The sequence below is a fragment of the Melanerpes formicivorus genome, unplaced genomic scaffold (assembly GCF_026170545.1).
Source record: "Melanerpes formicivorus ecotype bairdi unplaced genomic scaffold, bMelFor1.0.p_v2 SCAF_17, whole genome shotgun sequence".
NCBI lineage: Eukaryota > Metazoa > Chordata > Aves > Piciformes > Picidae > Melanerpes > Melanerpes formicivorus.
The window spans coordinates 9,224,442-9,249,483 of NW_027142369.1; positions in this window are offsets into that span (position 1 = coordinate 9,224,442).

Here is a 25,042-nt window from a genome sequence, read left to right on the forward strand (position 1 = left end):
TTTATACCCTTATTTGGCTTTTACAAAATTCCTGTAATTCTCTATAGACAATAGTTTTAGAATGAAATTAGCAGAACAGTTCAAAGAATCTCTAGTAATGGTATATCATTATAAAAAACTGAGGTTCACTAAAAAGTATAAAGTTTGATAACATTAAGGAAATCCTATATGGTATTGGAAAAATACAATGGATTGCTGAATAACAGGTGGTTCATGTTAGTTTGCAAATTTCATACATAAAGCCAAAAATAAAATTAGTTTATTGGTCACATCTCTTGTAAGTGATGTCAGGGTAGAAAACCTTTTAGTCACTCACAGAGAATGGTATCTTTACCTGTCTTGTAGCTTGACAACTCCTCTGATTGCTATTAGTGTGGATGCAACTTCAAACTATGAATCTGAAATACTGACTCTGGGAAAGTTTAAATCCAAATCTGGGCAGTATGACTTGATCCTCCTTATTTTCAGTACCCAAAAAGACTCTCTGAGGGAAGAATGAATTTGAGTTGGTACTTTATGGATTAATAATATATGTACCCACTCTGCTTAAAGGAACAAATTTGGTACAAATTTGAACAAATTAGGTATTTGTAAGGCTGCTTAAATATTCCTCAAACCAGGAGTCCACATGTACCTCACATAGATAAAACCTTTATCTTCATGGAAATAATAATCCGAAGAGATGTTTCTTCACCATTAATCTGCCAAAAGTTACCCTAACAACTACTGTTTTCATGTGAAAATGAAAAGCAAAGAGGTGCAAACACTGCAGTGAAGTTCAACGCAAATAAATGCCTCACGCTGTCTGGCATGGCTGCTCCAGTGAAGATGTCAACTGTCACTAGTGCCTTCTGATGTACCACATATCTCAAGGTGAGCATAAGAGCCAAGATCAGAATGCAAGCAACTCACTGCAGTACCGGTAGCTGCATAATGACAGAAATGGAGAATAAAAAGATAGTAAAAAACCAAAAATCCTTACAATGCATTGTCAATTTAAATAATTAAAAATCTTTTCACTTCCCCTGAAGATTTCTTTGAAATAGTTAAAGTAGGATCAAACTGAGTCATCTCTTGAACAAGAATCAACTGCACAGCAGCCTCACAACACTCACAACAGCATCAATAGACTTGGCACCAGTAGATCACCGTGTTTATAGCATTTAAGCCCTAGTCCTAGTGTGCCTTCTCAGGTGATGAGAGGCTTTCAGAGAATAGCAAGGGCCAAGTTCTGCTCATTAGAGATAATGAAAGGAGGACACAAGATAAAATGGTTTCTGCTAGTCACAATACATCTGTGTCAGTTCTCAACCTGTTGTGATTGCTTCTGTTCCATCATAATTTTGCCCTGTAAAAAAAGTACTTGATCAAGTTAAAATATATTGTGAGGGAAACATTTGAAATTGTCTTTTAATATTATCTGTCTGCTTGTTACCATTTGACAATGAAAAATACCAGACTCAATCATCCTGGAGTTCCTAATGAGGAACAATAAAACAAAAAGCCCAGTCAAAAGTACCTCACACTTCCCAAAACTATCTGACGTCAAAAAACTTGGAAATTACTTGGAAACTACTTGGAAATGACTCAGAAATGACTCTTCACCCTTTAGAGTGTCTTTCTGCCCACACATGAACCCAGATGTTAGTGGAAAAAAAAACAGATACCAATGAGTGACAGTGGTCCAGAACAAACATACAGGTAGTTACATACTCTTTCTTTCCCTGTCCAACAAGAAATGGCAATCACAAGCTCTCTAGCCCACCAAAGCTTCAGAGAAAAGATCAATGAGGGACTAAATCTCCTTCATATTTGAGCAGACATGTTTTTCTTGTGTTATAAAGAAGCAGAATGTGACCGGTTGACACTGTCCCCTTAAGAAAGGGAATATGGTGGACGGAAGTTGTTAAACAAAAAGAAGGATCTAAACTAATTTCATTGGTAAAGTGGGAGGAAGCACCTTCTGAACTGGGAGTGCAGGAGGGTATCCTGGGCATTCCAGCACTTTATCTTCAGTCTTGCTTCCGCTCCTCCACAGGGCAGCAGCTTTCTGTGCTAGGCTTTCTGCCAAGGCTTCGGCCTTGAAACCGATAAGCTACCAAGGCCTGTATTAACTCCTTTCCAATTAACACAAACTGCTTCTAACATTTTTTTTTTTTCTCTTTCTCTCTCTTTCTAACCCACTCTGGGGAAAAGGGGGAGAGAGGGGGAGAGCGGAGGTGGGGAACCCCCTCAGCAGAGGGGGGAACTCTCATTTCTGTGCTACTCTGTTGTATATCTTTGTATATATTGTAAATATTGTAAATTTGTATATATTCCCCTGCATATCCTACATTGCTTTGTAAATATACAGCTCCACTGCTTTGCTAATTCAGCTGTGAGTTTTTTTTTCCCTTTCCCTTCAATTTTCTTTCCCTTTACTTTACAAGGGGGAAGGGAGGAGGCTTCTTGGCCTTACCCTTCCAACCCCATGACACAGAATTATTGCCATTTGACAACTTGCTCTAACCAACAGATCAAATTACTTGGTATAAGAACTTGAGAGGTGCTACACTATAGCAAATGAATGAGTTTCTACAAGAAATGTTGCCACCTCAAGTAGGCAGAGCTACCAGGCTCCAATGGTAGTTATTGCATTTGTAGGCTAGATGCTGACATCCTGAATCCAATTTCTATCAAGTCTCCCTAGGGTTTGCAAACTATAATATGATTCATTCTGACAAAATAGCAAAGGGAAACACTAAAGTACTTTTTAAGAAAAGTGTTCATTGCAGGTCAAGGATGGTGTGCCCTGGACAGACATAAAATAAATCAATACCACACCTGGGTCTTGTAGGAGGAAACAATAATTGTCAAGCACAATTAGCTAGACAATGTTTACCTCTTAAATATGGACATCTTTTTTCTCTTCTGCCTGCTTGTAAGCCTGTACTTCCTAGAATGCCCTATGCACATTCACTGTTTTTTCCTCTCCCAAGTTATTCTCTGTGTGCTTTTATCAGTCTTCCCAATTTCCCATGCTCTGCTGACTTGGGTTTGAGTGGCAGCAAGGAATCTGTAAGCAGGTGTTGTGGAAGTGAAGCGTGCCATTCGGCCAGTACATTAGGTAAAGTAACATTCCCCTGGGAACTCTAATGCTTGCAACTGCATCAGCCACAACTGTTCCTGCAAGAAGAGGAAGAGGCCAGTCCTGACCTGTTCTGACCAGATGTTTTGGAAATGTGTCCATTTTTTTGCAGATACAATAGCTGCTAATTTATTAAAAGTTTAACAGTTATTAACAAAGCAGACTCTTCACTTGCAAACTATTAATAAAATGCAAGAGAAGAAATTAGGGATACACCATAGGTTAGATTTGAATTCATAGGACTTTATTCAATTCCAGTTTAAGAAAACTTCCAAGATTCTCTGTTCTCTGTAGTAAATATGATATGACTGGTTTAGACATGAATGAAGAAAATATCATTTATCATTAGACAATGTCAAAATTATTCAGGAATCCACAGAGACTAGATAGATGTGAAAAAGGGCAAGATACCTAATGAAAAAAATAATTCTGCAATGAAAGCAACTTAGTTACATCTATTGAGGATCATTTGGAAATCTTGACTCTTCTGCTCTGAGCTCTGGAAAAATGGAATCTATATTCCACTACCAAGAGGAAATTGTGCTTATGTTCTTTTATTCATATCCAATAAAAATATTCTACTTTCATTCTTTGTCTTACCCCTAATTTATAGCTCACTAGAAGCCCACAAATTTTCTTGAACTTTTTTTATTTTTTTAAATTCGTGTCTTTTACTAGCATAAATATATGAAAGTGGTCACCTTGAAGTGCAGGATTCCATTTTGTTTCCTGTGTCCCAATGTACTAAATGAATGTATGTATCTACAAAGATCAGTGGAATTATAGTGAGCTTGCACTTCAGCAAATGAGAGCAGATTGGGGATCCTGGGGGGTTTTACAGGTTAGAATTTCTAGATTTCTGAATAATTTATTGAGTCTTTTTCCTTCAAAATTATTAACAATAGTTCATTTATTACCAAGAAGGAAATAGCCAGAATCCCATGTTTAAAATCAGAATGCCTTTTTCTTAATTTGGTGGTCTGGTTGAACAAGAAGCCTTTTCACGCACAATAAAAGCACTTCAGTAATAATGATTGTTATTAATAATAGTCAAAAAAGATAAAAGTGTAATTTAAAAATAAACTTTAAGCTATGTTTTGTATTTGCTCTTTCTGACTAAATTAGAGAGATGATACATTTTTTTTACTTCATTTTTTTAGCCATATTATTCAATGGAAATATTTTTTCTACAGCATAGCTTTTGCAGTGTACAGTGCCTATCTATGCATACAAAGCAACCCATATGGTTGAAGTAGGCTGGAGGGGTTGCTACTAACCATATTTTAAAAAGCAGATGTTACTAATCTTCTAAATATTATCCTCAAATGATGTCACTTGTGACTGACAATGGTTGGGCTCATCAATCCTTTCTAACATCCTTTTGCATGTAACATGTAAAGGAAGGCAAATTTTGCTCAGGAATCATGCCTTTAAGAAGCAGATCACTTGATATGACTATTGAATTCCTGAGTAGAATGTCCCTTCGTATGGGGAGATACCTGTATATATTGCAGGCAATAGGACATACCAGAAAACTTTCAGGGCAGCCATTTAAGAGTTGGACTGCATTGTGACAAGCAGAGGTTTATAGCCCAGAGAGTCTGTCTGTGTCATGCAATACACAAAAGTAACTTTTTCTTACATGTGCAAAAGGTTTTCCAGGTTTGCACCTAAATATAGTGGGTGCTTCTATCTACAAAGCCAATGTCAGTTCCACAGTTGTTTTTCATTCAGATGCACTTCAGTAGTGAGTAAACAAAATGAAGGGTAGGACTGCACATGTAAAGTACAAGTGGCACAGAAATGAAACATCTGATAGTAGTAATCCTGAAATAAATTTAACATTAATGTATAGGCAAAAAATAATCTTTACTGAAATAACAGAATGATTTTTTTTCATTATTGTTACAAATTCATCTTGTTCCAAAGTTTCAGAAACTACCTGCCCCAGTACAGATGTGAATTGTCTTTCCTGGATTTCAAGAAAGCAAAAATGGACTAATATTTCCATCGGGAACCAGTTAATGTATTAGCAATTTATAGAATTGATGCATCTCAATCTCCCTTCCTTCTGCCCATAATAGTGTGTTCCTTTACTCTAGAACAGATTTCTTTACTAAGTTCTCTATGTTCACTTGCAAGGCCCACTGTTGGTTTTTCAGTCCATTTTCTGCTGTTGCCATCCTAATATACTTCCTTACAGATATGGTACTTTTCTGAGTCTACCACTTACCATACACACTTGATTCAGATACTTTTCATTAATAATAATCTGTAGATATTATTCTCAAGTATTAAGAAATTTTTAATCACTTTGGAACTTGTGGCCTCATTTTGGAGTAAGTAAGTAAAATCACAAAACTACAAAACTCCTCTATCAATCTTTTATTTTGCATTTATTTTAAAATTCTTTATGGAAAATGGCTTTTGTTACCTGTACAGTTACTGAGGAAGATAAAGATTCCTCATTCCTAACTCTACAGAGCCCTTTAAAATGAGATCTAAAAGCTCAACTTCATCAACTTTTGCACACCCATTCAATCAGTACTTCTCTCTTAGTTTTACTTTTCATGTATCTCCCTTTTACGGTCAGGGACATAAACTCTTACAATGAGCAAAGACATTTTCCCCCCTTGTACATTTTCCTTGCATAAACCAGATATCTATATATATTGTTTGGAGGCATCTGTCTCATTCTAAAACTGAGGACTGAGTATTATGTATATGTGTAATACAGTAGCTGTTACGTCTCCTATAATTTTCAGCAGAGTCTTATCTATTTTGTGACAGTGTAATGCAATTCTCTGCACCGTGCTTACCTTGTAAATTTATAATTTTGTCTTTCATAACATATATGAAACATTTGCACTTTGTTTAGTTGTTGCTTGTTGCCAGCATGGACTTTAACCATTTCAAGCAGATGTATAAAAGTTGAGGAAAACTTGAGTGATTGGCAGCAGGCACACATGGTTAAATGTCAGAATTTTGGTATGTCACTTAATGGTCAGACACTTCAGTGTATTGCCATCCAACAAACCTATGAGACATATTATCAAGGAATATATGCCAGCTCTTTTCCAGCAAACTGCTTGATGCCTGATGCCAAGTACTGGTGGGTGTATACCTTTTTATGCTGTCACTGCATTCAGCCTCCGGGGTGTTGCATGAAAGGATCACTGGATGTTAATGAATAACAAAATGTGTCATTTCCCTTTAGAATTTGTCTATCTATCATATACAGCGAAAAAGACGTGTTTGTTTTCTTCTGCCTGTATTTACATGTGTGTCAAAATACGTACTGTTAAACCTGGCCACATGCTTAGACAGTATGTTGTCTTGTTAGTCTTTTTTTTATTATCATTATTGCACATGATCATACATCCCATTTCATTAAAAAAAGTAAAAACCTCATCAACATAAATTAGAACATAAAGATCTGGTTTCTTCTTCCTGTAGCACCCTGCATTTTAAACTACACTTTCCATAGAAAATGAATCTGTAAGAAAAGCACTTCACCCATTTAAGTATTTTGCCATTCATATGTCACTAAAACATGACAGAAAATAAAAAAAAGGTGAGAACCACTATTAGAGCTCAAATCCACAGTTGAATAAATAGCATGATAAACCAATTTGTGAATATATTGTAAAATACATATTGATGGTTGTCATGATCATATTCTGGTCACATGGAACCTCCTCTGCTCCAGCTTGCACCCATTGCCCCTTGTCCTGTCATTGGACATCACTGAGCAGACCCTGGCTCTGTCCTCCCAACAGTGTGTTTCACATCTTTATAACCATTAATGAGGTCGCCCCTCAGGCTCCTCTTCTCCAAGCTAAAGAGGAAGCTGAGGAAGGGTCTTTGCCTCTGCAATGGCTGTGAAAGGCCTTTTGCCCATGGGACACTTCTAGTCCCAGGCATATTTGGAATTCTATATACATTTGCATGCTTATGAGACTGCTGCACAGAATCATAGTTTCATAGTTTCATAGTTTCATTCAGGGTTGGAAGGGACCACAAGTCCAACCCCCCTGCCATGGGCAGGGACACCCCACACTAGATCAGGCTGGACAGAGCCTCATCCAGCCTGCTCTTAAACACCCCCAGGGACGGGGCTTCCACCACCTCCCTGGACAACCCATTCCAGGGTTTCACCACTCTCATGGGGAAGAACCTCCTCCTCACATCCAGCCTGAATCTCCCCACCTCCAGCTTCATTCCATTCCCCCTAGTCCTGTCACTACCTGAGATCTTGAGAAGTCCTTCCCCAGCCTTCCTGTAGGCCCCCTTCAGATACTGGAAGGCCACAATTAGGTCACCTGGGAGCCTTCTCTTCTGCAGACTGAACAGCCCCAACTCCTTCCGTCTGCCCTCATAGGAGAGGTGCTCCAGCCCTCTGATCATCCTTGTGGCCCTTCTCTGGACATGTTCCAGCACCTCCACATTCCTCTTGTAATAAGGGCTCCAGAACTGGACACAGTACTCCAGGTGGGGTCTCACCAGGGCTGAGTAGAGGGGGAGGATCACCTCCCTCGACCTGCTAGCCACACTTCTCCTGATGCAGCCCAGGATCTGATTGGCTTTGCGGGCTGCAAGTGCACATTGAGAGCTCCTGTTGAGCTTTTTGTCCACCAGCACCCCCAAGTCTCTCTCCTCAGGGCTACTTTCCAGCCAGTCACTGCCCAGCCTGGATTTGTGCCTGGGATTGCCTCGACCCAGATGCAGGACCCTGCACTTGCTCTTATTGAACTTCATGAGGTTGGCTTGTGCCCACCTCTCCAGCCTGTCAAGGTCCTTCTGGATGGCCTCCCTTCCTTCCAGCGTATGACATACTGCCATTGTTCAATTTATTTGCTGATCTAGGCTTCAGACCTATAGGCAAGTTTCAAATAGTTTTGGGAGAAAACACTTTTGTTTTGGACACAGGCCAAAGCAACCCTTGAAGGCAAATCAAACAATTCACAAACCAGTATTGGGCCATTGAAATCTGACTGCACAAAACTATTGTGGGGCACCTTTTGATCAGCTAAGAAATAGGTGTAAAAGGCACGTTTTTTTAAAATAAGATTTGGAAGAAGTTGCCTTCAGCTCTTCTCATAGCCTTCCTGACTTGCAGATTTATGCTTCAAGCATTTGCCCACAGGTTTCTCTCAATTAGACCAATTTTAAAGCACCAGGGTATGATAAAGCACCCTAAATAGGTATCCCAGTGCCAATTCTAATACTATTTTGCATCTGTACAAAAAAAAATCAGCATAAGTCTTACATATTGGAAGAATAGTTGTAGGTATTACATTGTACTACATGCAATTAATTTTATTAGCCAATCTAGAAATTAGAAAATAGTATTTGCTATTTTCTTTGCAAATTCCAAAAGCTATATGTGATACTAATATTTTTACAGATAAAATGTGCTGTTTCCCAGAGAAAGAGATGTGGTCTTGTGTGTGTATACAGTTTTAATGAAAACTCAATTCACTGTGGGTCTTTAATTGTGTTTTTCAGCAAACTGATTTAAAGTTCCCTGGGGCGCACATACTGTAGGATTGTGACATATCACACCAGGTTAAGTCAAACTCAAAACGTTATGTGATATGACAGCATGTAAAACACATGATTAACGCATCCACTGGGAAACTTGGCTTTATAAAAAATGGTGCAACAAGGAAACTTGAGGCACTCTATGATAAATTCTACTTTTAAAAAGTAAAAAAGACTCAAAATACAATACTGTGTTAGCTTCTCTTTGACATCCACAGCCTTCTCCTTCAGCTAAAACATCACTGTCAAAGATCAACAAGTATTTGTGATCAATGTGAATAGCATTTGTTGACAATTCAGAATATGACTGGGACAAAGAACCTAATAAGATATCCATCAACACAGAATTTCACTCAGTGGTTTCTGAAATTGTACATACATACTGCATATTTTTTACCAAATGATGTAAAGTTATTTGCCAATACAGGCAGAACAGGTCTCTTTTCTTCCCTGTGGAACAGTAACCATGTCATGTGTATACATTTGCTGGACAAAAGACATTCAGTAGTAAAGAGAAACCATGACAGATGGCTATGAAGTCATGAAGTCTACATCAGGTAGACTTCAGATCCAGTTTAATCCCTCCTGCAGCAGTTCTAAAGTTCCTCCTAAAATTAACTGTGTGATATGTCCACCCCAGTTGGATGTGGGGTAGCAAAATCATTGGACATTCTTCAGGTTTTATAGTCCTACTTTGATGCATATATTTAGAAACAATATATGTTTGTGGGTTTGGGGTTTTTTTTTGCTATCTTTGATAATACCAAAATCTGGTGTTACTTGACAATTTTAAAAATTCACCTTTTATTGGAGTCTCCGAGTTCTTCTCCTGCTCTCCCTGTAAGCTTTGAATTAAATGATTAATTCCAGTTCTTGTAAAAATAGACAGCTGGCAGGGAACAGAGATATTCTTTGTGTACTTTCTCAGAGAAAAGCTTAAAGGCCTCTCAACCTTTATTAGATGGAAGAGAATCCACATTGCCACTCATCTTCAGAACTCACCAGGATTGGAAAGCAAATCTAAAATTCTTGAAACTGCTTGCTCTTTTTTTGCAAAGAGCCAGACAAAACTCTAACTACCTACTTTACTACACGACTATTTCCTGAAATCAAACAGAAAATGGAAATTCAAGAAGTCTGGAAAATACTAAGGAAGCACAAACATGGAATCGTGTGTACAATTATTAAGTGGCAGAGTACAGCCAAGCCAGGAGTGAGCATGTACAGCTCATTTGCAACAAGGTGGAACTGACAAATCATCCTGTTTAGTTTCATCAACACAAGCTTGGGGTGAAAGCCTAGAATAGTTTCCAAACTGCCAGTTGGTGAAGGAGAGAGACATGTATTCTTTCAACTGACCAAGGGTTCACTTTGTGCTACAGCCCCAGTTATGTGATTATCCTCTCTGAATTGTGGTCCTGAAGGTGATAAAGAGAAAAATTTGTCAAGCTGCTAACCTACCTGGGCACAGCTACCAGATATTGCAGATGCAATGAAAGCCCCAAGAAAAAGAAGATCAATGTTTACTGGAAGCAGGGCTGGATGAAGCAGGACACTGAGGATCTCTGTGTGAGTCACTTTCCTGGGACATGCTCCAGTGTGAGGTAAATCAAGCAGAGCTATTGGAATGGTTACAGCACACTTACCCTCTCTCTTACATCCAACATTTGCAGTAAAACCTTCTAATATTCAAGTATTGATATTAAGGCAGAAGATACAACTTCACCAAAGTACAGACAAATAAAAGGGAAGATGTTAGGTATATATAATGACTGAGCTGTAACTCCTTAAAAATAATCTGGTTTACAATTCTGTTCTTTTTGAAATTCAGGAATTGTCAAAACTTAAAATACTGGCACTCACAGTTCCCACTGTCTTCTCTTCTGGACCAATTTCAGACATTTTTAAGGGTGTCTTCTGAATATGGCATTATTCACCAATGTCAGGAATTTTCTATGATCTACAAAAACAGATGGTATGGACTAGATTAAGTGTGATCCAAGGATGACAAGTGAATGTCCTTTCAGTGGGATCAGTAGGGATGGAAGGCCACAAAGAGAACTGTTTATGTAGGTTTGCCACAGGTCTGTTAAAGATTTTACATTGTGACCTGAGACATCCAACTATTTCACAGTATCACAGTATCACTAAGGTTGGAAGAGACCTTGAGGATCATCGAGTCTAACCTGTCTCCACAGACCTCATGACTAGACCATGGCACCAAGTGCCACGTCCAATCTCCTCTTGAACACCTCCAGGGATGGTGACTCCACCACCTCCCTGGGCAGCCCATTCCAATGACGAACAACTCGCTCGGTGAAGAATTTTCTCCTCACCTCGGGTCTAAACCTACCCTGGTGCAGCTTGAGACTGTGTCCCCTTGTTCTGGTGCTGGTTGCCTGGGAGAAGATACCATCCCCTTCCTGACTACAACCACCTTTCAGGTAGTTGTAGAGGGCAATGAGGTCACCCCTGAGCCTCCTCTTCTCCAGACTAAACAATCCCAGCTCCCTCAGCCTCTCCTCATAGGGCTTGTGTTCAAGGCCTCTCCCCAGCCCTGTTGCCCTTCTCTGGACACGTTCAAGTGTCTCAATGTCCTTCTTAAACTGAGGGGCCCAGAACTGGACACAGTACTCAAGGTGTGGCCTAACCAATGCAGAGTACAGGGGCACAATGACTTCCCTGCTCCTGCTGGCCACACTATTCCTAATGCAGGCCAGGATGCCATTGGCTCTCTTGGCCACCTGGGCACACTGCTGGCTCATGTTTAGGCGGCTGTCAATCAGCACCCCCAGGTCCCTCTGTTTGGGAGCTCTCCAGCCACTCCGACCCCAGCCTGTAACTCCACATGGGGTTGCCGTGGCCAAAGTGCAGCACCCAGCACTTGGACTTGTTAAATGCCATTCCATTGAATGGAATAGAATAAACCAGGTTGGAAGAGACCTTCAAGATCATCGTGTCCAACCCATCAACCAATCCAACCCACCTAAACAACTAAAACATGGCACCAAGCACCCCATCAGTCGAGGTCCCTCTACGCTCTAACTGACCAACATCTGCTCCTAACTTGGTGTCATCTGCAAATTTGCTAATGACTGACTCAATCCCCTCATCCAGATCATCAATGAAGATGTTAAAGAGGATGGGGCCCAGTAATGATCCTTGGGGGACGCCACTGGTGACTGGCCACCAGCTGGATGTGGCACCATGCACCACCACTTTCTGGGCTCGGCCCTTCAGTCAGTTCCTAACCCAGCACAGAGTGTTGCGGTCCAAGCCATGAGCTGACAGCTTAGACAGCAGTTTACTGTGGGGGACAGCGTCAAAGGCCTTGCTGAAGTCCAGGTAGACCACATCCACAGGCCTCCCCATGTCCACCAGATGGGTCACCTGATCATAGAAGTATATCAGGTAGGAGAGGCAGGACCTGCCCCTCCTAAATCCATGTTGGCTGGACCTGAGCCCTTGGCCATCCTTCGGGTGCGCAGTTATTGCTGCCAGGATAATCTGCTTCATCACTTTCCCTGGCATTGAGGTCTGGCTGACTGGCCTGTAGTTTCCAGGTTCCTCCATCTGACCCTTCTTGTGGATGGGGACCACATTGGCCAGTTTCCAGTCATCTGGAACCTCACCAGTGAGCCAGGACTGGAAGAAAATGATGGAGAGCAGCTTGGCCAGCTCATCTGCCAGCTCTCTCAGCACCCTAGGATGGATCCCATCCAGTCCCCCCAGACTGAAGTTGTAAATCATATTGGATTATGCAATGTTCAACTTATCTGGAAATCAATAAGGAAATACTTGCCTCACTCTCTCCCACTAGGGAAAATGAACATGAACATGTATGAAATGTATGTCCTCTTCCTATCCTCCATCAAGAACAATGGTCATGTCTTAGGAAGAATCAAGTGTTCTGAATGTTCAAACTATTGATCAGGATGTGTAAAATCTACACATTTTTATGAATGAGATTGTTAAAATTCAGGAATTTCTCAAATCCTAGAGCAAAACTTTTCAGTCCCCCTTTCTTTTTTGCAATCAGATTCCTGAAACCTGAAACAGTATCTCCTCTCTTTGTACCCTTTTGAGTTATTTTTCCTTATGGGACTTTTAGTATTTTGGAAATTGCTGCATTTCAAAGCACTTGTAATTGTAAAGAAATGTACCAGGTAAATTACTGACTCCTCCAGAAAACCATGGCAGAGTCCTCCTGTAAAGCATACAGAAGACCTTTGAGTTGATGGCATGCTTGAAGTGATGTTATAAGCAATTATTGACATATATACACACAGAATAATAAATACACTGTATTATTCCACTTCAAGTGAATAAAGACATTCTTGAGGTCTGGACAGTTTTCCAAAGAGTGCCACAGTGCCTGATACTCTTCTAAAACCTCTTTGCCTAAAAAAGCATACTTAATGCTGAGCCAGTCTGCAAAGTTTATACAACTCACAGCCAAAATGTCTTTTCATTCTACAGGCACAAGGTAAATATTTCAAATGCTTTTGTCACAGGCGGAGGTACTGAGGAGATCAAATCACTGTAAGAAAAAACCCAGCCAGAAGGAGGATTTGTGATGGCCGCATGGGAGCCTTGCTAGCCTGCTGCTCAGCAAAGCAGCACAGCGACAGCAGCTCATGCTCCCGCACAGGCTGGCAGTGGACTCAGGTTCCTTGCCTTGAGCCAGAGAAACAGGGTGTGCTGCAGAGGTCACACATGCTGTCTTTGGGAAGAGAAGAGAAGAGAAGAGAAGAGAAAAGAGGATAGCAGCACTGGCCTGTACGAGGATTGTGTATGTGCGCATCCGTGTGTGTTTTTCCATTTAATGTCCTGTTAGGAAGGAGCCTTAGATGATTTTAGGAGATAGACAGTTTCACTGCTGCAGTCTCATTGCAAAATTCTATGGAATTTAATAGGGCTGAAGCCAGTTGGATTATACTGATATATAATATAGTTCCACAAAAAAGACTTTTTTAAAAGAGCCCAGCACCTACAGAATGTAATAGCAACAGTTGTCTTATTACATTTTAAACTCAACATATGCATTTTTAACAGAAGAGTTTATCTCTGCACTGTATTCCTTTGGATTTACTTGAAAATGTTATAGACAAGTTATCATTCTTTGCCCAGTTATATTGGACTCTTCTGTGAAAGGCAGTTGATGTGATTGAGTAGTAATAGAAATGGACATCTCTATTAAAGTATAAGTAGCCATAGTTGTACTGCAAAAGCAAAGCAGTGGTCTTTCTGGCCTGATCCTTACTTAAAACAAAATGGTGTAAACGAGATGCTGGCCAGGTCTTAGTGTACTCTGTATATCTGCTCTTTCTTGACTTTATGGTAACACACACATAGAGGGAGAAAACCTACCATAGGTCCAAAAACTTGCTATCTCAAAGCACAGTTCATTAAAACATAAATGATATATTACATGAAAACATCAGTAAGAAATGTATCTTCATTAATTATCATATTCTAAGTGATTCTTGTGAAAATGCAAAATTCACTTTTGCTCCTGTTACAGAAAGGCTTCTGCTAGCATGGATATATCACCACTTTATCTGCTGGTTTGCCAAGATCTTCACTGTGAACATGAAGGGGAAAAGACTTGCTACAGGATTTCAACAATTTATTCCCTGATGAGGGCTTATTTTTCCCCATTAATCCCAGACTTCTTTCAAATAAAGACACAAAATTATACCATGTTACTGTGTGAATTGTGGTCTTGCCAGCTCTTAAGTGCGGCAAGAAAACCATTTGAATGCATTTCTTTTGGGAACGGAACACAAACTTGTTCGGTAAACTTGCTCTCTTCCTTAGTCATCCATTCAGTTTTCACGGCCTTTGGCTATTGTCACTTTAACAGCTGAACTGTGAGGCCAACAAGATTATTGGACATAGCTTTGAATACTGCTAATGTGAAAAAAATTGCATCAAAGAAACAATCTGTGGCCAAGAAGTATAAAATGATTTTTTTTTTTAATATATAAGACTGAGAGGAAAATTTGTAGGGGTAGTTTGTGGGCTAGAAACTCCATTTGATAAAGCTCTCAGTGTTTTAGAACTTTTAGAGGGGGAATGTTTTTTTCATAAAAAACTTCAAGAAGCTACTGATCTTGATAATCTGAGAGATAAGACAGAGGCCATGGAGTAAATGAATGTAAAATCTTATTATTTTTTATTAAAAGCAAAAAGCAGGTCAGTCACAAATTAAAAACAACACTGATTGAATATATTTAAACAGTGTTCTAATAACTGAGGGTTGTAAACACTAAAACAAGCAACTTGGTAGGTGAATCACCAGAGGACAGAGAAATTAACTGATCAGTTAAAGTTCAAATTATTTCAAAGTGAATAACTAGTGTGTATATCTGAAAGGAGAATGGAAATCCTACAGACTTACGCAGCTGTATACACAAATAAAACATGGTCATGGAAATTCAGATCTTTCTGAAACTAATAAATAATAGATTTTGTTAACTGAACCTATGCTAAAGAAACAACCAACCTCATTATACATCCCTGAATTGAAGTTCTCCCTGCAAATTAGTAAGTCTTGGCCCATTTACTCTCTGACCTTTCTTTACATGGGAGTTAATACACTGACATCTCACCTTTTTTAGTTTTTTCCTTCCACCACAAGGCAAGCTTACATTGGATCTTAGGGAAAGTATCTTCATTGAAAGGGTGGTCAGGGATTGGAATGGGCTACTCAGGGAGGTGGTGGAGTCACCATCTTTGGAGGTGTTCAAAATCCATGTAGATATGACACTTAGGAACATTGCTTAGTGTCCATGATGGTATTAGGTAAACAGTTGGACTCTATGATCTTAAAGGTCTTTTCCAACCAAAACAATTCTATGATTCTTTAGATCTATGTCAAAAAGGGAGTAGAATAAAAAAATGGAAAAAAACTTTGTGATCTATTTTCATTTTCTGTCCTGAAATACTTAGTTCAGTTAAACAACAATAATTGAAAGCTCACATTAGGTGTGCAAAACTGAAAACTCTGATGCTGTTTAGTTTAATCTTATTTTTTCTGATGTACCACAGGGCCTTTATTCTACCCACTTTTAATTTGCTTGCTTTTCACATACAGATGATTTTTGCTCAACCACACAAGAGAATTTTCACAGCTATGTGTTTCTTTTCTGTACCTTGAACATTCTCCAGTGGGATTTTTAGTGAGTGGTATTTCTACCAAGACTTTTGAAAAGCATGCCAGAACCAAGCCTTTACTATTGCAGGACAAGTCTCAGGAAGAACTGGCCAAGCTTTCACAGACATAACATGAAAGAGCTTTTTTTGCCTCTTCCCTTCCCCACAGCTCTCAGGTGCACCTCCTCACCAGGTCTTGTATCTTATATCATGTTTCTTATATCATGTTTCTTATGTTTCTTATATCATGTCCTTCAGTTCTGCTTGAAACACACAGTCCGTAAAGACTGGTCTGAATCACTGGTTTACAGCTGGCATCCTGAAGGCTTTGCTTGGTACTTAAATTTGGGATTAAATTTAGGACAATCCTGCCTTTGGTGAAGGACACCCAGATAGCCTTAAACCAGCCTCGTTAGGAGATCCTGACTCTCCACCAGAAACATTCACTCTGTTTGTGGCAGGCAGTAATTACTTTGTATGGCATTTCATTGATGCTCATCTGTGATAGATTTTGGTTCTAGGAAGCAGGAAGTGGAAAGCCGCAGTCACCCAGTCAATAGGAGTTCAGATTTCAGTTGTAAGGTAATATGATACCTATTGTCTTGTTCATGCAGGAGAGATTAGATGTGTTCTAATTAGGCTTCAACTTCATTAATTTGTCTAGGAAACACATATCCATTTTAGAAGGTAGGAAATCTTTTTCTCCTTGATTCTTACTTTCCAGCCTGGAGGCAAAATGTTGCTGTGAGTGATGTGGCCTCCTTTGGTAAAAGGATGAAGACAGTTGGTAAGAAGGAACACTGTTTCCCTCAAGTAGCCAAATACTGTCAGAAGTTCTGCTTTTCTTTAGCCTCTCTATAGGCCTTTTAGCATGTTCATTTCCACTTCTTGTTTATTAATGAACCAAGCCTATGTAACAGGTATCTGCACTGAACTCCTGTTAAACTATAATAATTTGAACTTAACCTCTTGACCCATCCAGTAAGTCCCTCACCTGCTGTGGGAAAGGGAAAAAAAAAAAAAAAAAACAACTCTTAAATGAATCATGAATCTGGTTTGCTCCTGCTGGTGAGACAAAGCCTTTTGGCACATGCACTGCACAAGTACATTGCTTTTATCTGGTCTTTGAAGAACTATGGGGACTTTAAAGCTGAATGGGCTTAAGAAATAATTGATGCTGAACTATCATTCACTAAAGGAAGACGCCAACCAAGATACACTTGCTTTTCAAGTGACACTTGCTTATATAAACAAAAAGATAATTCAGCTGGATCCTCCACTAAGAAGAAATGTAAAGTCATAACCATTTGCAGTCTGGTAGCCCACATTGTTTTGGTCTCTTTTTTTCATGAAATGAGAAAATTACATGCCTATGGAAATAATGAAATAAAGGGTGGGGGGTTTAAACTGTGAAACAAAATATCAATATTTGTTGCATCAGATTAACAGATAAATTCTGTAGTAATATTGATGCACCAAACTGGATTTGTAGGTTTCCAAATATACCACTAGAGTTTTGAATCTTTTTAGTGGGATTGCATGTACAGTGTTATTGAATTTGGTTTTTGTTAATATTACGTGAGAAATTGTTGCAGTTTCAATACTTCCAATAATATCTGCAATTTTAAATCCTTAAAGCATGCTCCTGTTTTATTGCAACCAGTAATAAGATACATACATTAATTTTGGTATTTCTTTTTAGTACAAATCTATCAAGTTTTCCTAGTATTGATTAATGTTTATTGCCCCTAAGATCTCACTAAGTTTATAGGATATTTATTTTGAAATGCAGGGGAGGGGAAGGAATATTTTATCAATTTACAGAGAGTTTACAAGACTGGAAATTCTGGAGACAGGACAACAGCTTAGGGCAAAATCCTGCTGTTATGCAATATGCTTGCAAAGGAGCGGGGGAAGTGGAGGGGTGCTGGCAGGAGGACTAGACTGCTTGTGCAGAACTGGGTAAAGCAAGGCAGTTAAGGAGAGAAAATGTTCAGGGAAAGTGCCCTGTGGTATCTTACATAGTAGTCAGTGCCTAGCAGCCCACAACTGCTATTGGTCTCCGAGGTGATGGGTGGAAGGATAGCAGGTCCTGGAGGGAGCAGCAGCCTCCTATTTATGATATGCATTATCACAGGAGATATTGTTTATGCCTGTTCTCACAGGAATTTTCTAACATTCACTCATTTATATTTTTAATGATCTTAAGCCACTAAATATTTATGTTCTGGGGCAGCATAGCTGAACTTTAACAAAAGGCTTTGGTCTGAGTTGTTTTTCTTTCCCCGCAAGTGTCAGAGTATGCACTACTATTCAGTTCTAAAAGCATGCAATAGTGTAGAACCTGGTAAAGAATTCTACATCCTGAAAAGTAAGAGAATTCAGAATAAACAATGTCTTCATGAGAAGATAACACTTTACTCAGATTTTTTTGTTTTTAATTACAAAAATCACTCCAAACACTTTCAAAATGTAATGGAAACAATATGGTATGGTTCTTGATGCTGGCTTCTTCAATTAGCCTGTTATTAATTACACTCTTGAGTAATATAATAACCTGACTGTTGGAACCTCTCTTTGCATTTAAAATACATGCAGTCTGAGGCTCCAATTATAAATAGACCATAACTCTAAAGACTTAAAACTGAAGTTTAAATTAGTCAGACACAAATTGTTAAATTTATGTCATATTCTTGAAAATATGTTTTTGTGTGTTTTTATCTCGTTCCATATACTATATCCAAGCATCCTTTTTCAGCTGCAAATTCTTGTTGTTCTTCTCTATTAATGCATTTGAACATGCACACACACATGCTCAGACACTCTTACAGTAGCCATTTCTTGGGAAATTACCTGCATGTGTCTAAGCAAAGCTAGGTTCATCTGAGATACAACACTGCATTCTATCTGTATAGGTACTGTCGACTGGAGTCTTGGTAGTGTGATGCCCATCTACAGGAAGGGCCAAAAGGATGGTCCAGGGAACTACAGGCCTGTCACTCTGACCTCGGTGCCAGGAAAGGTTACTGATTAGGTCACCCCGAATGCCATCACATGGCACATGTAAGTCAACCAGGTGATCAGCCTAGTCATCATGGGTTTATGAAAGACAAGTCCTGGGTGACTAATCTGATCTTCTTCTACAATAAGGTGACCCACCTAGAGAATGAGTGAAGGGTATTGTCTCTCTGGACTTTAGTAAAGCCTTTGACACAGTCTCCCACAGCATCCTCCTTCAGAAACTCATGGCACAAGGCTTGAATAAGTGCACCCTGCACAGGATAAAAAATTGGCTGTCTGTCCAGGCCCAAAGAGTGATGGTGACTGGAGTTAAATCTGGCTGGTGCCCAGTCACCAGTGGTGTTCCCCAGGGTTCAGTACTAGGGCTTCTCCACTTTAATATCTATATTCATGATCTGGATGAGGAGATCGAGTGCACCCTCAGTAAGCCTACATATGACACCAAGCTGTATGACTGTGTCAATCTTTTAGAGGGAAGGGAAGCTTTACAGCGGGATCTGGACAGGTTAAGCTGGCTGGAGGCAGAGTGGCTGGAGAAGAGCCAGGCAGAAAGGTACCTGGGAGTACTGGTTGACAGTAGGCTGAACATGAGCCAGCAGCATGTCCAGGTGGCCAAGAAGACCAATAGCATCCTGGCCTGTGTCAGGAATAATGTGGCCAGCAGGAGAAGGGAAGTCATTCTGCCCCTGTACTCAGCAGTGGTTAGGCCACACTTTGAGTCCTGTGTCCAATGCTGGGCCCCTCAGTTTAAGAAAGATGTTGAGTTGCTTGAGTGTGTCCAGAGAAGGACAATAAAGCTGGGGAGGGGTTTGGAGCACAAGGCCTGTTAGGAGAGGTTGAGGGAACTGGGGTTGTTTAGCCTGGAGAAGAGAAGGCTCAGGGGAGACCTTATTGCCATCTACAACTATTTGAAAGGTGGTTGTAGCCAGGTGGTGGTTGGTCTCTTCTCCTGAACAACCAGCACCAGAAAAGAGGACACAGTCTCAAGCTGTGCAAGGGGAAGTTTAGGCTTGATCATAGAAAAAAGTTTTTCACAGAAACAGTGATTGGATATTGGAATGGGCTGCCCAGGGAGGTGGTAGGGTAAATGTCCCTGGAGGAGTTTAAGAAAAGACTGCATGTGGCACTTAGTGCCATGGTCTGGTTGATTAGTTAGGGTTGGGAGACCAGTTGGACTTGGTTATCTTGGAGGCCTCTTCCAACCTGGTTGATTTTGTGTGACCAATGGGCCAAGGCTAATTATGCAAAGTTAGACAAGGCCAAGTGCCACATCCTGCACCTGGGTCACAACAATCCCATGGTAGGCTACGGACTTGGGAACATGTGGTTAGAAAGCTGCAACTTGGAGAGGAAGCAAGGGGTATCAGTTGACCTTCGACTGAATATGAGTCAGCAGTGTGCCCAGGTCTCTACCGCCATGCCTGTAGAAAAGAGCCAACACCCAAGAAAATCAGAACCCAGAAGCAGCAACCAAAGCAGGAAGCCTCCCATATTACAATCCGAACTTCAAACTCCATAATACTTTGCTCCAGTTAACACTTTCGCTTTTTGAAGCTGGCATGACTGGTACAAATAACAGTAGCAGGTTTAACTCAATCCATGACAAAGGGTTATCAAGCATTGGAATGATCTGCCCAGAGCAGTGGTGGAGTCACCATGCCTGAAGATGTTCAAGTGGCATGTGCATCTGGTGCTTAGGGACATGGCTTAGTGATGACTCTTCAGTAATGGGTCAAGGGTTGGACTGGATGATCTTTGAGATTTCTTACAAGCAGATACATTCTGTGATTCTGTGATCTCCAACACTCCTGCTTTCATTGAATCACCAGTAAAGTTTCCACAGTCCCAATCAGCTTAAGAGAAGGTGTATAGTTTGACAACAAATCTTTCTGTAACTCTCAAAATTCATATTGTTGTCTACTGTGAATTAGGATTTGGTATGGGAGTCACTGGTCTGTCATCTATCTCCAATAAGATAAATTTATATAAATGTTTTGTCATACTTACCCTTTATGCATGGCCAGACTTAGCATCCACCATTAGTGGAAAGGTTCCCACGGACTGAAGTAATTTTTTATTTAAGAGCTTGGATTGAATATTTTGCATTGTAGTTGAATTGGTCAGTGACCTAGAATCTCTGAGTTAAAAGTGACTGATGAGACTGGGGAGGTCCAGCAACAAGTGTTACCGGATTGTAAACTTTTGGCAACCTTGTTTTAGCACATTTGTTCAATCAGATACAGATACATGTTGACTAGATCTTTATGGAAAATGTTAACACAGAACATTTTGTTCCAAAAATTATTTCAAGGCAAGTGACCATTTTTTCCCCCTCAAGGCTACATGAATATTATTAGGTCTCCTGCAAAAAGATAAAATGTTTAAATAAATAAATAAATTCTTTTTAGACTGTAGGACAGATGCTACTTAGTACTGATTGAAACATTCTGCTTGATCCCAAATTTTACAAGTTTGTGTTTTGTTACAACAACAATGAGCAAATGAAAAGCAATAGAGCATTTTAACCACTGCCATATTATAATCTGTCAGCAGATTATGCATGCCTATTTTTGACAAGTATTGATATAATATAAAAAGACTACTGCAACATAAAATCAACTTTGAAACAAAATTCATATGCTTCCTAAAATAAACAATGTTTCTAAAATTATTTTTAAAAAACCACAATTTTTAAAACCTATTTTCCCATAGTTCAGAATTTATTTATTTTTTAAGTTACATATTCTTCCATATTAACTTTGGACTTTATCTAGCTCAGTATCCTCATGGTTGATTTTAGAAGTAGCCATAGAAGAGTCAAGAATAAGCCTATCCTTATTTGTTCCTGGGGTCTTCCTCCTGTGTTTTCACAAAGAAATAAAAGAACTAACTCAAAACATGTTTTAGGACTAAGGAAACTACCAATCTTATTTCAAAGCACTGTCCATTCCTCCTTGAAGGGATAGCATAAACTAGTACATCTTTATCAAGGTAAGGAACAAATTTAACTGATATCAATTCAAGTGTTAAACCCACTGAGGGGGAGTGTGTTAGCATCTGTGGATATTGTTTTTGTGTCTCCATCAACAACACGCTATCTAGTTAACTGAGTTTCCAGTACAAAGCCAAACTGTTATAAACCAGCTGTACACAGTTGTATGCATTCTGCCTGCAGAGCCATCTGCAGATTTTGCCACAAATCCAATGTTGGTTCCAGAGGTTTTGGTGCCCTGGGGAAACTGGGGAATTTCTGTGCCTTCAAGCACAAGTCTTTCTGTCACCAAAATATTGCTGTTCTCCATGGCTGTCTAGTCTACACATACAAATAGGTTTTCTTCAGCACCTCACTGGAATTTTTTTTTTTCCTATTGAAAATTGCAAGCAATTTAGGACTACACAAATTTTCTTGTCTATTCTTTCATTTGCCATTGAAATGTCTTCCCAATACTGCTAATATTTTTGTAGAATATGGGTTGTCAATTATAAGAATTCTGGGTCAAAAGCTTTCCACTTCTCACTCACTTGAAAACAAGACACTGAGTGTCTTATTCATTTAAGCTGCTCTTGACATTTTGGTTAGACTTTTCAAAAGTGCCATCGCCCAAAAATTTTTTTCAAGAGATATGGACAAGGACCTCTAAAATAAAAGTGCTGTCAGCCAGGGTAACAAATCTGCACGAACCATGAGACATACTGGTAACAACAAAACCAACAACATCCTATTACCTATATCATAAATGTGTATGTTTTCTTGCAAATTTGCCATGAATTTATCATCTAGTATAGGAGAATTCACTCACATGCCTTTTGCCATACAAGCAATGGCTATAAATTGAATTATCTGATCTTTGAAACAAAGTGTGGGAAGCACTTTCCAAGATCATGTAGCCCTTCCACATCTCAGGGCAAGACTGGTGCAGTGATATATGTCTCACAATGACATGAGGCCCCTCTTCTGAAAGGCAGTGTTGACAATTTCAGTCTTCTCATTTGCTTGCACCAGAAGGAAGCATTGTGCAGTCATTTTGGATATTAATGAATTAACCTTTAAAATCTTTTGTTGTGTGTGTTCTTATGGTGGATGCAATACTGTTCCATGCTTGTAGACAAATGTAAAAAAAAAAAAGAACATAGGCTTTAAAGAGATTTTTCTCCACACATACATGAACTTCCCATGATACTCATTCTAAATTTTTATAGGGATTAAGCATTTCAGAATGCAGAGTCTACAAAATTTTATGAAGTACATTTTAAAATATTAATCATGATTAGGCCATAAATAGATGCTTTACTAACATTCATTGGTCTCTGGATCAATGGCTTACCAGGGAAAAGATTACAGAAACATGAAGGCTGATTCAAGAAAGTTACAAGGGGATAAAAAACCCACAAACTTAACAGCAATCTAGTGCAGTCAAAGATGTTACAAGGATAAAAATCACCTAATTAAGGGATAATCTCTTTTACTTTGTAGTATTGGAGCAATAACTGACTGCAGAGACTGAGTAATCAACAAAGCTAAAATGGGGTCTTTAAGCAACCTTCAAACTTCTTTAGCATGCTTGTGACAAAGCAGGCAGGATTATTCCAAATTCTCTGGTGATGTAAATAAAACCAACTCCATTGCTGTCATTGGAATTGCAGCCTCTATGTCAGCACATGTTTTAATCCATTTTTCTTTGCTCCCCTGTCAGAGAACTTATTCTGCAGTGCCATCTTGTTGACTGCATCAAGACTAGTTATTCAAGAGACCAGATGAAGAATAACTGAAGTGTTGCAGTTACCATGTACTGAACAAAATACCAGCCCCAGTTATGCCACAGAGAAACTTCAGATTCCTCACATCACGTGCACAGGATTGATTGGCCTATTTGTAATGTGTGAAGTTCATACCTACGTGCTTGAAGATACACTTCTAAACTAGTAATAGAGGCCTGATATTCCTACAGGGAGAAGTATTCACATATCCAATTAAAATCCAAACTATCTATTACATTTTGAAAAGCAGTCATACCTTTATTTTAAGAAACCTCTTCAAGGAATTCAGATTTTAAAATGGTGGCCTCTGTCTTCCTGGGTCAACTGGCTGTTAGAGACTAGTAGCATTGTGGGAAATAATGGTATTATGCAGAAAATACCTTCCTTTCAGTGAAAAAAACCCTACATGTTTCCTTCTTTTCTTTCTTAATTGAGGCTGGCATATGTTAAAACATTAACTATGACTCCAACCAGCTCTGTGAATCCCTGGCAGCTTCAGTCTGTCTCTAGTTACCACAATACAGAATTGCACATGCTTTTTTTTTTTTTTTCTTTCTTTTCCAACTAGGCTAGATTTTTCTTTACTCATCAAGAAATTAATTGTGCTGAGAAGTGTCTTAATCTGGGTATATTCCTACAAACTCTTTACCCAGCATAAGTAGTTCTGCAGGTTTGTCCTACAGATAATTAGAGGCTATTCTAATAGACTGTCACATCCTATTTAAAAAAGACACATTTTTGTTTTTTAATTGTCTGCACTACTTAAGGAGATATTCTTTGACTTAAATGGTAGAAAAAGAACAGTTTAAACAAACACAAACCTGTTGTTGTTAAATGTTCATAAACATGGAAGTTTGGAGAATAAAATTCTCTGGTGAGACACAGATTGGAAAGGTAAAACTTGTATTCTGTCTCTTGCTCAGTACATTTACTTTAAATCTAACTTCAAGGTAAAAACTAAACTCTCCCAGAAAGAATAAGGAAAACATCTCTGTATATTGATTTATAGCTAGATTTCCATTAAGCAGGCACTGCTACAGGTGCTAAAGAGTGTGTGTAAACTGATGTCTAAGTCTATGCAAGTCTTAGCTACGATCAGCAAATTCACTGAAGTACTGGAGTTAATACTATTCAGGCAATAACAGAGAACAATACACTCCCAGAGACTCATTTCTTTGAACAAGAGTTACACAAGTAAATAGTATATGGGCTATATGTCGTTTATATGAAAACAAGAGGGGGGAATTTAATTAAAAAACTACCTATTCCTTTATCCCATGATTGTGTCCTTACTAGGGTTAGATTTTTTGTATTCTTTCTAATTTTTTTTTATCATGAAGCATTGCTGTACAGTTGTGCCAATCACCACTACCTTTTGCAACAGTTAGATACCTTCTGGTAATGCTGTGAATCAAGATGTTCCCATGGAAATAA